This window comes from Drosophila obscura, unplaced genomic scaffold (assembly GCF_018151105.1).
Source record: "Drosophila obscura isolate BZ-5 IFL unplaced genomic scaffold, ASM1815110v1 contig_73, whole genome shotgun sequence".
Classification (NCBI taxonomy): Eukaryota; Metazoa; Arthropoda; class Insecta; order Diptera; family Drosophilidae; genus Drosophila; species Drosophila obscura.
The window spans coordinates 9901468-9915224 of record NW_024542865.1 but is presented as its reverse complement, the minus strand read 5'-3'; the positions used below and the strand labels follow the sequence as shown (position 1 = coordinate 9915224).

Here is a 13757-nt window from a genome sequence, read left to right as displayed (position 1 = left end):
TGCATTATGTGTGCGCGTGTGGAGTTCGCTCCTTTCAGCTTATCCTTTTCATGAAGTTTGTCGTACAGTCGCTGACACATACTTATACACCTGTTTATCCTCCACATTCACACAGGCGACCAAAGTGTCACTTCTTAAATGGTAATTTCAAAATAAAACGAGCATTCGTGGAACGTGCAACTTGATGTAGTTAAATCTTTTTCAAAACATTACTGATTGCTCGTACTCAGTCCTGTACAGCTGTTAGATGAAGGTGGGCGCTCCAAGACGCCAACACGTCCCCTTGGCCAGCATTAGGATGGTGCCGGATAGTCGCAATTGCCTGCAATGACGCCCTGAATGCCTCCCAATCTGACTGGTTCTTTTCGCCCGCAATTTTCTGTGTTCAGCCAGGAGCAGAACCTGCTTCTGATCAATCCATTATGTATACGTACATACATGTGTAATGGATCGATCAAGCATAAAAATGAATTTGTGGAAGAACCTTTGCTATTTTGGACAATTTTTGTTTAGTTATCCTCCGCTTTTATTCGGTAATGCTACCATTAAATAGGGAATCTTCTTAGTCGAATTTTAGGTGAATTTTTATTTGAATCGAGTAAACGATATTTGATATTCGAGTCATTCTATGATCTTTCTACCATCTCGTTTTCCACAATTCGCTCTGCAAACTCTTGTCTGGTGCGTGCGTGTGTGTGTTGACTGGCATCATTATACCATTGCTCGTTTGTTAGACATGTGAGGAGGCATTGTCGCTTCATCTCCATCTTCCAGGTAGATGCCCCCCAATCTCCTTCTCTTCAGTTTTTGGTGCTGCTTGGCGTGTCGTGCGGCTCCGTGTCCGGGGGTTGTTCATGAAAAATTACAACTCTTAGCATCAGGCATAACGTGCGATAAATTTCAAGGGGCCGGGCCCACCTGTACATCTGCAGGTACGAGCAGTATCTGTCTTCAGGCTGATTTTTGAAACTCCTGTGCGTGTAGGATAATTCATTGCTTATTATCTTTTTTTGGAGCTGCAATTTTTGGGACTTACCTTTCTTATTACTTCTGATTCTGTGCTCCCTCATATGTATGTGTGTATGTAAGTGTGTTCTTCCTTTCGTTTTTGTGTGTGGTAGGGGTTGGATGGAGATCTGGAGGGTAGAGTAGAGGTAGATACCAAAATGCTTTATTAATTTAGTGTGTGCCAGGGCAGGACTATCAAGATGGGTGGGTGCCCACACACCCACACAGGCTACAGGGCGAGGAGCCGGACTCTCGTAGGAGGGGGCGAGGGCGAGGGCGAAAGCGTGTTGGCCAGACAATCGAGCCTAATGATTTATGAACTAGGCGCTGAGCATAGCCGCAAGGATATAGCCTGGCCATAGCCATGGTTATGGTTATGGGCATGGGCATGGGCATGGGCTCTCTGCCAATTTTCCTTTGCCTTGGTCTGCTCCCTGCCTTTGGTGTGCTCGAGGTCTCTGTGGCGGCGTCTTCCCTGGACGCCCTGGATGATATATGATGCCGTAGTTTACCGACTGCTTAAATGAATTTTTCACACTGCAACCATTCCATGCTGTTGACTCGGAACAAAAGTCACCTAAGTGCCAGCTGGCCTGCATGAAGATGCCGTACAAAAAACGGCCCGAAAAAACCGATGAGACTGCCATGAGCAAAACGGTGACAATTATGGGTCATTTTCTCCATGTTCAAATCATCTTCGAAGGGCCCGGCCCGGCTCGGCTCGGCTCGCCCAAGAGTGGCGGATCAGAATATTAATTAAAACCCACACACAGTAAACTACACACAGCACAGTTCATTTCTAAAAAGTTTCTGGACTGAAGCGATATTTTTGTATAGAGATGACACACAATGCATCCATCGGGGCATTGTCTGGAATGTGATGGAAAAATCCCTGTGACTGACTCCATGGTACCTTCCATTGCCCGATGACGAGTAATCAATATTAAATGCACATAAATCTAATTATAAATAAAAACTATCAGCTGCATTACAACTATCGATAGATATGCAGTGCTGTAAGGAACGATCTTGCGGTAGTGTTGGACAACTGTTACTCTTTGGCAACGGCGTTCGAGAGCGCGTGGCGGCGTGCTGCGATCAACAAATTAAATTTGAACGATTAAGTCGGGACAAAATGTCTGAATTCGCTCTAAATCGATTGATCGAAGAGCGTGCGCAATGGCGACGAGACCCAATGTACGGATTTGCTGCCCGTCCCGCGAAATCGCGTAATGGAAGCCTGAATTATATGGTCTGGGACTGCATTGTACCGGGCGAGGCAGGCACGGCCTGGAAGCAGGCCCGCTACAATGTGCGGCTCATTTTTGACATCCACTACCCGGCATCCCTGCCGCAGGTGTTCTTCGAGTATCCCATCATACACCCGAATGTGGATGAGTCGGGCTACATGACCCTGCCGCACTTCGACCCGAACAGTGCCAGCTCGTCGATCAGCATCAAGAAGATTCTTTGGACCGTGCAGTGCCAGATGGACAGGCCGAACATGAGTGATCTCTCGAATGAGGAGGCCCAGTATTGGTTATCCGTCAACGCGGATGTTTACTATCATAATGTGCAGGCGCAGTCACTTCGGATGGCCGAAGAAGACCACTCGCTGCCCAACTACAAGCCGAAAAGGAAGAAAAACAAGAAAAGAAAATCAGATGCAAAGTCAAAGCGTGTACACAAGAAACGATGAAAATCGCAAAACTTAATAGACATAAGATTGGTAAATAAAAAAATACAAACATATAAATGTTACCCTTTAGTTATTTGGTCTTATTCGTACAATGCATTGTCTTTCCCGACCAAGAAAGGGAAGTAAAAGTGTTGCGAAGGTCATGCAGGTGATCGAGCGGCTGTCATCGTTGCTGCTGAATGGCCCAAGAAAATAAGTTTTGGGCCACGAATGAGAAATTGTTGCTGGTGGGGCGGCTGGGAGTATTACCAACGACTCGCATTCGGATAGCTGCCGTTGGGGACAAGTTTAAACGTTCACTTGGACGAGACTCGCATTGAAAATGCTTGCCGGTCAACTGGAAAAAAGGGTTGTGGGTGGCTTACATTTGGGCCTGGGTCTGGGTCTGGTTCTGGTTCTGCGTTTGGGTTGGTGCTGGGTGCCACTTTTTGTCAAATCAAGTGGCCACTTATTTCTGGGCGTCGTCATTAGCTTTCAACTTTTTATACCCGTACTCAAAAAAGAGTTAAGGGGTATATTAGATTTGTGGTAAAAGTGGATGTGTGTAACGCAGAGAAGGAAAATTTTCCGACCCCATAAAGTATATATATTCTTGATCAGCATCAATAGCCGAGTCGATATAGCCATGTCTGTCTGTCCGTCCGTCCGTCCGTCTTGTTGAGCGCCTGGATCTCAGAGACTACAAGAGTTAGGGTAACCAAATTTGGTTTCCAGACTCATGTGATATCACACTGCTACAAGTGTATTTCAAAATTTCGCCCCGCCTCCTTCCGCCCCCACAAAGGACGAAAATCTGTGGCAGGCACAATTTTAAAGATACGATAAAACTAAAAACGCAGTATCGTAGAGAATGCCCATATCTACCAGATTGCCGAATCTGAATCAGATCGGATAATAATTATAGCCAGAATAAAGAAATTAATTTTCTTCCCCTGCCCCCCCTCCAGCAAACGAAAACACAACTCATTTTCCTTCTCGCTCGCACACTCTGCCGCGTTCAGTGCGCGAGCAACCCCTAGCGGAGGAGATGTAGAATCTAATTGGAACATGTACAATCTACATGTTAGATGTAGAATATACATTGTATATGTAGATGTAGATATCATATGTAGCAAAAAAATGTAAAATGTAAAATTTTTTTTTTTCTAAAATTCTTAAAAATCATAAGCTCAAAAATGTATATACTGACTGAGTACGGGTATAAGTAGAGTCGCGTCCCCAGAAGCGACTCAAACGTTCCTTCTCGTTAAAATTGAATTTGGGAACATTCAACATGTCAGCCAGCCAAACGAATGGATGCAGATGCCCGTCTAGCCCTACCCTTGCTTCACTGTATTTCTCTATACCCGAAATAGCAGGCAGTCCCCCATGCTGTTGTTCTGTTGCGTAGAGACAGCAGCTTCTTTGCCGGGGAAGGGGCTGCTAGCTTCCCCACTTGGGAGTTGCTTCATGTTTTTAAGTTCACTTTAAGTAGCTCAAAGTTAGTTTTTATGCTCGGCACACGCAGAACTTGGCTATCAGTTGATAAATAGCTGCGAAAGGCTTTAAAGCCGCCATCATCCTCCCGGCTTGTGTCGCCTTCGAGCTGGTTTTAATGAAGCATTCGGCGTGCCAAGACGCCCGAATTAGCTGGGGCCTCAAGACTGCCAGTGCCAGTGCCAGTGCCACTGCTACTGCCACTGCCACTGCGACTCAGCTAAGTGCTAAGCTGCTAAAATGTCTTCATGAGTATGTTTGTACATAAATTTGTATGTATATCCATGCATAATATCTACGTATGTATATGTATGCCTGCACCCTGAGCATATAAACAAGTTAGCCCGTCCACAGAGATTCGTTATGGCAAGCATAATAACGCGCAAAAAATGTAAACATACAGAGATACATACATATATACATATGTACATAGATATAACTGTACGGAAAAGTTTCCATGTCGTTGGGTTTAACAGCTGCCTGGAATATTTTCTTAGGTCTTGTCAGATAATATTGGCCTCTCTTTCGTTCGATATAAACACCATCATTGGTACTCTCATGGACTTATTGGTAGTGGCTGCATAGCTTACATATAGTATTGCTACATTACATTTTACACACATAAAGCTTAGAACAACACATTCCAGATCGCCCAAGATCACACGCAAATTCCTACAAATTGTACGCCAAGACTTGGAATGTATTTTGGATATTGTCTGATTGCATTGGCATCAGTTATTCGTTGTTGATGGAGCATCATTAATTGTGTACATGTGTGTTTAGTTTTAGACAGCGGATTCCCTGAATAAGGATCACAATTGTTGGTTAAATGGCAACCAATGTGGCTTCTCGTATCTTAAATTGCTTACAAAATCCTTCTTGTTTTTCAAGCAAAGTGGGTGCCACAGCGAGTGTAAAATAAGTATGTGTCCATATATTCTGCATGAATATTAAGGGGAAAGCAGCAGCGGAGTTCTGCAATTAGGAGAAACATAATTGAAGATTTTTTATTATTAAGTTAACTGAAATTAATACCTGAATCCTGCGTGGGTGTATTCTTTTCCATGAGGAGCGGCTCTTATAGAGACTCTTCTTCCTCTAAAATCTTGTCTTATACGCCAAGACTTCGAATGTTTTTTGGATATTGTCTAATTGCATTGGCATCAGTTATTCGTTGTTGATGGAGCATCATTAATTGTGTACATGTGTGTTTAGTTTTTCTATAATTGTTGCCCAACCAGTACGAAGAGCAGAGGATTCCCTGAATAAGGATCACAATTGTTGGTTAAATGGCAACCAATGTGGCTTCTCGTATCTTAAATTGCTTACAAAATCCTTCTTGTTTTTCAAGCAAAGTGGGTGCCACAGCGAGTGTAAAATAAGTATGTGTCCATATATTCTGCATGAATATTAAGGGGAAAGCAGCAGCGGAGTTCTGCAATTAGGAGAAACATAATTGAAGATTTTTTATTATTGAGTTAACTGAAATTAATACCTGAATCCTGCGTGGGTGTATTCTTTTCCATGAGGAGCGGCTCTTCTTCCTCTAAAATCTTGTCTTGTACGCCAAGACTTCGAATGTTTTTTGGATATTGTCTAATTGCATTGGCATCAGTTATTCGTTGTTGATGGAGCATCATTAATTGTGTACATGTGTGTTTAGTTTTTCTATAATTGTTGCCCAACCAGTACGAAGAGCAGAGGATTCCCTGAATAAGGATCACAATTGTTGGTTAAATGGCAACCAATGTGGCTTCTCGTATCTAAAATTACTTACAAAATCCTTCTTGTTTTTCAAGCAAAGTGGGTGCCACAGCGAGTGTAAAATAAGTATGTGTCCATATATTCTGCATGAATATTAAGGGGAAAGCAGCAGCGGAGTTCTCAATTAGGAGAAACATAATTGAAGATTTTTTATTATTAAGTTAACTGAAATTAATACCTGAATCCTGCGTGGGTGTATTCTTTTCCATGAGGAGCGGCTCTTATAGAGACTCTTCTTCCTCTAAAATCTTGTCTTATACGCCAAGACTTCGAATGTTTTTTGGATATTGTCTAATTGCATTGGCATCAGTTATTCGTTGTTGATGGAGCATCATGAATTGTGTACATGTGTGTTTAGTTTTTCTATAATTGTTGCCCAACCAGTACGAAGAGCAGAGGATTCCCTGAATAAGGATCACAATTGTTGGTTAAATGGCAACCAATGTGGCTTCTCGTATCTAAAATTACTTACAAAATCCTTCTTGTTTTTCCACCAAAGTAGGTGCCACAGCGAGTGTAAAATAAGTACATATGTATGTGTGAATATATTCTGCATAAATATTAAGGGGAAAACAGCAGCGGAGTTCTGCAATTAGGAGAAACATAATTGAAGATTGTTTATTATTTATTTAACTGAAATGAATACCTGAATCATTCTTGTCATCCAAGATCATTCGTTCTCCTGCGTGGGTGTATTCTTTGCCAGGGGGAGCGGCTAGTATAGAGACTCTTCATCCTCTAAAATCTTGAGAGCCTGCAGACGCGCCTGGAAATAATACGAATCAGGTTTAGATATGAACATATCACGGGCTTCCAAATGGCTATCGTCATCTAAGTCAGGTCGGCTGAGTATGCGCTGTATGGTCGTAAGAGTATCCTTGATGTTGTGAGGCTCTCCCACCACGTCCTTCCACTCATAATTCATGTAGCCCAACTGATCGACGTTGGGGTGAAACAGCGGCACGTGAAATCGCACCATGGGCAGAAATTTTTGGGTGATAAATGTCAGTGTGAGCTGGTATCGAGCATGTCTCCATGGCGTATTGTCTTCGCCCGGAATGGTGCACTCCCAGATAAAGTAATTTGGGCTTCCACACTGCATTTTTATCGGGCAGGCCACAAAGCCATAGAGCGGGTCTTGGCGCCACAACGAGCGCTGCTCCATCAAATGCTCAATAAATATGATAATTGGTAACTTATTTGTATTTTGTGCCATCTTTCTTGACGCCTGCCTTTCTCGGCTAACAACTAATAACTAATTTCCAAAACTACAACAAGACAGCCTATTTGGTTAATCGATAGAGTCGATAGTGACGTGAAATTTATTTTACTCACCAATTCGTGGTATAACCGCTGCACGAAACTGTAGCATAGTTTGTGTATTATTTAGTTCATTATAAATAAAAATAAAGTGAAATTCTACCACGCTTTACAGAAGAACATTTACCAACACTAGATGAACGATGTGACGTCAGCCGATAGTTGAACTTGTGCAGAACTTGACTGCAGCTTTTATTAGTTTATTGTATCATTTATTTTCGTTTATTATAACACAGACCGTCACAATCGAAGTTTCTGTTTTCTGCAGGACAACATTATTATTTTTACGCTCATATAGGCTTATCTAAAATGAGTCTGGTTAGGACTAAGCACTGCTTGTTTTGACATTCCACAGAATTTGTATAATTGTCGCTAAATTGTAGCTAAAATTACATGCACATGTAGTAAACAAGCAAAGCTCAGTGTATTATTTACACGTATGCTTACATGTGTATATTTCCATTAAATTTCCACTGAACAGCTGCTAAGCATCGACACATCATTCAATGATTAAATTTGATTTCAATAACCCCATTGCATGTACTTGTGGCCCACTGTGGTCCTGTCTTTGGACAAGGGACAGATAAGGCTGAGTGGGGAGACGGCTTAACAGTGTTAACAGCATCAATAAATGTTGAACTCGGGTCTGAACTGAACTTTGCTCCACTTTTTGACTCCCACTTACATACGTTCCGCTTCCGACTGGTAACTCATTTTCCCCATCTTAGCCGACTATTATGTCATCGTCCGTTGACCATTTTCATTTGGTCTGCTGCTGCTGCTGCTGCTGCTGCTCCTGGCCAACACTAATTAGCTGACTTTGAAAAAGTAATTAAGTCATTTGTCTGCACACTCCCCAGACGTTCTCCGACCCACTTCCCAACTTGAGTGATTGTGGCCTAAGAATAGATAATTCCGCAAAGGCCATTTAGTCACTTTAGACACTCGAACAGCTCTTGGGAGAGGTTTAATCAATCAATCCATCGAAGAATCTCTATACGAGATGAGAAGAAGGGAAGGGAAGACCATCTGAAACTTGTTCATACAATATTGTTTCCTTATGAAATCCTTTTTTACGTTGTGCACGATTCTGCTGACTTTTTAATTGGAATGTTCACATAATACTCGCATATCAATATACAGAGTTCTGCCCCAGAACGGTTTGCAAAGAGTTCTAAATACTTTCCTAAAGAGTGCCGTTCTGGAGTCTGGAAAATGCCTGAAATATTACTGAATGTTATCCAAGTGCATCCATCCATCGTTTAATGTGCATCTATTCGACCGTTTATTTGTGTAACTACGAGTACATTGGCGACAAATGATTTCGATCTTTTCCTGTTACTTATGTTTAGTTTTCTCAATTATTGTTCGGATGCGGGGGCCATGTAGCCAAGTCCAGGCAGAAACAGAGACCCCGCCAACATGAGCAGCAACAACGGCATTGGGATTCTGGTCTAAGGAGAAAAACTGTTTATTTAATCTCAATCATTGCGTTGGTAAAAACGATTGATGTTGGGGTGGAAAATCTCGTCGATGAAGCGCACCGAAGGCAGAATATTAGTGGTGTCGAAAGTCAGTTCAAGGCCGTATCGAGCATTTGTCCATGGCGTATACTCTTCGCCAGGCACGGTGCAATCCCAAAGGTAATAAATTTCTTTCCTTTGTCTTTGTCCTCTTTTGCGGGGCTTTGCGCCACAGCGAGCGCTGCTCCACCAAATGGTTCAAAAGGTTTTGAGCACTACAACACTTGACAGCGTTTTTGGTTACCCGATACAGTCGGTAGTCAGTGAAATTAAATTGAAATTGCTGCACCTATTCATATGCCCGCTGTATGATTTTCTATTTTATTCTTTATTTGTTACAGCTCTGAATTATTTAATTAAAGTTTTGTCCACGCCTGGTTCGGTGACAGAACATTTTGCAACACTATAATGTACGAGAACGATATGACGTCAGTCGATAGTTGAACTAGTTACTGCACATTTTATTTGCCCATTTACTTGCTTGTTTATTGTTTATGTTTTAATTATAACACAGGCTGATAAGAACAAACATTCTGCATTCTTCAGGGCTACGATATTTTATTAAAATTCAAATCACTTAAATATCGCCTAAGACAGCCCCTTAAGACTATCGTGGCCTTCTCCTTTCTCCTTTCATGCCTCCTCTCCAATGTTGCTCTTTGAGCTTTTCGGCTCGAGTTGTTTGACACTTGTGCTGGCACTCTTGCTGTTGGTATTCATGGCGTCTGTTCTTGCCTTTTTATGCAGAATTTGGCTTAAGCCAGTGCCAGGCCAGAAGGCCCACAGCAGCAGAAGCTGCAAAGAGGGGAAAATAAAATAAAATAAAATAATATAAAACAAAATAATATAAAGCAAAGTTGAGCAGAATCATGGACTCAGCTCAAAGGCAGGGCCAAGGGAGCAGCCAAGGCAACAGACAAACCAGAACAACAAAAACAATGAAAATATATTCCCAGGAAACATACATACATACACATATGCATACATAAATGTACGCATAGGGAAGCCAAAAGAGCTGACGGATTTATTACACTGTCAAACAGAAGTTTGATATGTGAACTTGAATCATTTAATCATATTGCATTTGTCATTCGCAAATTGATTGAGGCCCTCGAACATTGTCTCCGATCTCTAGGGAATTCATTGAACGAATGGGGAATCTCCCCTTACGGGCAGATACGCGTCGTATCTCGATGATTGACAAACGAAAAACTCGTATTGAGATAAGAAAGTCCGTCCATAGATACTCACAAAAATGCCAAAAATATCTCTGTGTTAACTAATGAAATCAAATCAATCTCAATCTCTGGGTTTGAGTTGCACGCCCGCACACACACACATACGCACACACACACACACACACACGGAGGAGGAGGATATGCGTGCCTATCTATCGACTATCTCCCTGACAGCATCCACATTTTGTGTGTCAGTGCAGTGTGTGGCTTTAGAAAAATCTGTGTAGGAAACCCAAACTTGACCCAGCTGCTATAAATACAAATTGGATAAAATTGCAGTGCGTGCCGAAAAATAAGAAGTCCAAGTCAGCCATAGCCACAGGGACAGGCACGGGCACGTGAGGAGGAGCTGGAGCTGGAACAGGAGCTGGAGCAGGAGCAGGAGCAGAAGCAGCACTCGTGCCCCTCCCCAAAAAGAGGGATCAGATTAAGACACTGGAATGCGGAACGTGGCCAATATGCTGCTGCTTCTTTGGCCATTGAGGGTTTTTTCCCCCATCATTATCAACGAGCTGGAATTTTTCGCAAGCTGGAAAACAACCCACAACAGTTGGTTGTCCTGGGCGATTATGACAGATGGAAAGATACAAGGAGTAGGCGGTGGGTGGTGGGTGTTGGGTCGTGGGAGGGGGGCTCTACTAGCTAATTAAAGTGCGTACATGTGCTCCCCACACAACCAGCAGTATCCAGAGATCTGTCTGCCCCACTTCAGTTGTTTGAGGGAAATTTTGGAAATTTTACAAATTAATTTCATGTTTGAAGCAAATTCGTAAACAAGTCTTAATGTGCACTAAAGCGTGTATTTCCAAGGGCGCTGTGCCGCAAGACTATGGGGAGGGGCCTCCAGCCTTAGATTGTGGGTGGGTGGGTGCATAGCATTGCCTAACCACCCATCTAATAATGTTGGGCGCCCGCCAGACATGAATTTAGCATTTATCTAGCGCCACTTGAACAACGTCCTCGTCCTCGTGCTCAGCGTTGGCTTTGGCTTTGGCGTTGGCGTTGGTGCCTACTTCGATGCTGACAATGAAGATGAAGATGGCGGCGGCGGCGGCACAAATTTTAAGGGATGAGGAGGAGGAGGAGTAGTGGATTGCCTGGGTGCTGGGTGGTTGGTGGGCTGGTGTGGGCTGGTGTGGGCTGGTGTGGGCTGGTGTGGTGCGGTGTGGTGCCTGGTGGCTCGGTGGTTTGGGTTGAGCTAATTTCAACGCCTCTTAGGCGCACAGTGGTTGCACACACGCGGCCTGGCCCTGTCTGTCTGAAGTGTGGCAAAGTCAAGGAGCGCCGCGAGAAGAAGTCCCTGCAGTGGGATAGCAAGCAGCCCACAAAAGGAAACTTCAACGTTGTTACGGCTCTACTCCGCCAGGGCCCTATGTAAGCCTTTCCGAATACACCGCAGATAGTGGCTCTGCGAGGGGCACCAAAAGAACGTTGTGTTTCATTTAATTGAAAGTGAGCTTAAGCTCTCCGATAAAAGTTTGTCTTAAATTTAATTTCAACAGTTTCTACCCCCCTCCCCACACCCATCAAATGTATGTACATATGTCTCTCAGTTTTTGTAACAGCTCGTACCAGTGTGCACTTAATTTTGGTTCCATGGGCATGTCAACAGATTCTCCACTCGAGTGGCGGAGACTTCTTTCATGGCTTTCATGGCCAGTAATTGTTGTTGCTGCTGTTTGCTGCTGTTTGTTGCTTTTGTTGCTTTATGTAGATGTGACGGGGCAGGTTTTTGCCATTTTGCCAGAGCCATGTTCGAATTTGTTTCAATTCCAGGCCCAGTCATCAGCTCCATCTCCAACTCCAGCGCCAGCGCCAGCGCCAGCTCCAGCCAGCGACACGTACGAGGCATGAAGTCATGCCAGTGCCAGTGCCAGTGCCAGTGCTAGGGGCTAAGGGCTAAGGGCTATGGCCATGGAGATGCCGGTGATGGTGGTGGTGGTGGTGGTGGTGGAGCAGTCGTGGGAGCTGCTTTTGGTGGCCAGTCAAGAGTGAAACAGCGCTGTTAATATAAAGTAGGTAATTGAGATGGAAACTGAATGAGGAGAGGACGTGAACGTGAACGAGGACTCTCCTAAGCTTTTTCCTCCTGCCTCTGACTCTGCTCCTCCTCGAACTTGATCAAATTAATCAAGTACAGTGGACTCCACGCTCTGCTCCCTTCTGCGTGTGTGTGTGTGTGTGTGTGTGTTGTTTCTCTTTTATTTTTCTTCGTGCTGATTCAGCATTCTGGCTATAAAATCATGCGTGGGTCTGCAGACAATGAATGCACATAAAAATAATAATTGGAATTGGAAATGAAAACAATTTTCATGGCTCCCGGTCTTCATGGACTCGCATCGTTCACATGATGTGGCACAAAAACTTCCAACACGAGAAAGCCATACTTGTATTTCATTGTGTGTGTGTGTGTGTGTGTGTGTGTGTGTGTGTGTGTGTGTGTGTGTGTGTGTGTGTGTGTGTGTGTGGGGGGAGGCATCATAATTGCAATTCCAATTCCAATTGTGTGCAGGTGCTGGCCCCTGAACTTTTCCACTTTTCCTCTTTCTATTGTGCACAAACTCCCAGCCGCCATTCCCGTTTGACCTTATCGACTTTCGTTACCCTCCGGGCACAATTATCGCCCCCAAGACATGGTGACACGGGACTCTCCAGCCAAATCGAGTGTGGGACAATTTCAATGCTCTGCAAAAGCCAGTCGAGCCTGTAATGCGCTTATCAGTGTCACCCACACCCACACCCACACACGCACACACACAACAGCACTCCTGTTACCCTTTGCATATGCATGAGCGTTCCACGGCGCACCCACGGGGCGTATGCGTAATGTTCGTATATCAGTCTGCCAGGGGGCACGGCGCACGGCGCACCCATGCGGCGTATGGGTAATGTTTGTGTAACAGTCTTCCTTCCCACTTAGCAAGTGCTTATTTCCAGTCATCCAGCTAGAACAAGTGGCTGAAAGTGGAAACAGGAAGCCCCCACTTTGAGTGGGGTGGGTGGCAAAACGATTAAGGAAATGATTTTCCACAAACTTTCGGATGAATTCGGGTATGGCAGGGAAAGCTGTGAGGCCTGTGGGCAGGGGCCTGGCTGGTTAGGCCGACCCTACAGACAGATCTCTTTCCAGCCAGGTACATTTGTATATCCCAAACGTCTCAATGGCCCATAAAGATCACAGGATCCAAGTAGCATGCAGAGACAGTTTCCCCCAAGACAAGTGCAACCCGAGCCAGGCCAGGGAATCGGGCATTGGGCTGGGGCAACAGAATACAAAAGCGTAAGCAATAAAATGAATTTTTATGCCGCATTTTCGCAATGCAGGAGGCGAGAGTGCCACCTAAAAAAATATGTGTATGCCACCTTTGGACGTACCTACACACTCGATCTCGGCCCCCAGGCGCCGGAAACGGCCTCGTTGCATTTCTGCAAACCAAAACTGAAACACCGAAACCGAAAACTGAAAACCCAAAACCCAAAACCCAACAGAACCGAACCGAAGCGAGGCGAGGCGAGGCGAGGCAAACCGAACACACATTTACACATGTAAGTGCATAAAAAATGTTTATGAATTTCAGTTTATGGCGCGTAAAACACGCCAATAAATGTACTAAGGCATTAAAAACGCCTTTCTCCTCGCTCCTCGATACTGGCGCACTCTGGGGTCGTCGGTGTCGTTGTCGTTGTCGGTGTCGGTGTCGTTGTCGGTGTCGGTCCCACCCGTTGGAC

General features: G+C 44.2%; 4 long non-coding RNA genes across 11 annotated transcripts in view; 1 reads left to right on the top strand and 3 right to left on the bottom strand.

Annotated features, from left to right (window-relative positions):
* The window catches only part of LOC121404987, a 50458-nt gene that overhangs the window by 30034 nt on the left and 6667 nt on the right, over positions 1-13757 (top strand). The gene's annotated exons all lie outside the window — the stretch shown is intronic.
* Positions 503-1823, bottom strand: LOC111068634. Of its 3 annotated transcripts, none has more exons than XR_002607188.2 (3): positions 1229-1823; positions 1037-1136; positions 503-972 (listed from the first exon to the last, which is right to left on the bottom strand). It is a non-coding gene; the product is annotated as an uncharacterized LOC111068634 (long non-coding RNA). The 3 variants fall into 3 exon arrangements; XR_002607189.2 differs by having other exon boundaries at positions 1521-1822; XR_002607190.2 differs by having other exon boundaries at positions 1586-1822.
* LOC121404986 lies at positions 4532-5723 on the bottom strand. Of its 2 annotated transcripts, none has more exons than XR_005968308.1 (4): positions 5679-5723; positions 5219-5618; positions 5053-5158; positions 4532-4984 (listed from the first exon to the last, which is right to left on the bottom strand). It is a non-coding gene; the product is annotated as an uncharacterized LOC121404986 (long non-coding RNA). The 2 variants fall into 2 exon arrangements; XR_005968309.1 differs by lacking the exon at positions 5679-5723 and having other exon boundaries at positions 5219-5444; positions 5513-5531.
* On the bottom strand, positions 6271-7797 carry LOC111068633. Of its 3 annotated transcripts, XR_005968312.1 has the most exons (6): positions 7715-7794; positions 7395-7529; positions 7283-7310; positions 6594-6713; positions 6420-6533; positions 6271-6351 (listed from the first exon to the last, which is right to left on the bottom strand). It is a non-coding gene; the product is annotated as an uncharacterized LOC111068633 (long non-coding RNA). The 3 variants fall into 3 exon arrangements; XR_005968311.1 differs by having other exon boundaries at positions 7283-7529; positions 7715-7797; XR_005968310.1 differs by lacking the exons at positions 7283-7310; positions 7395-7529; positions 7715-7794 and having other exon boundaries at positions 6594-7197.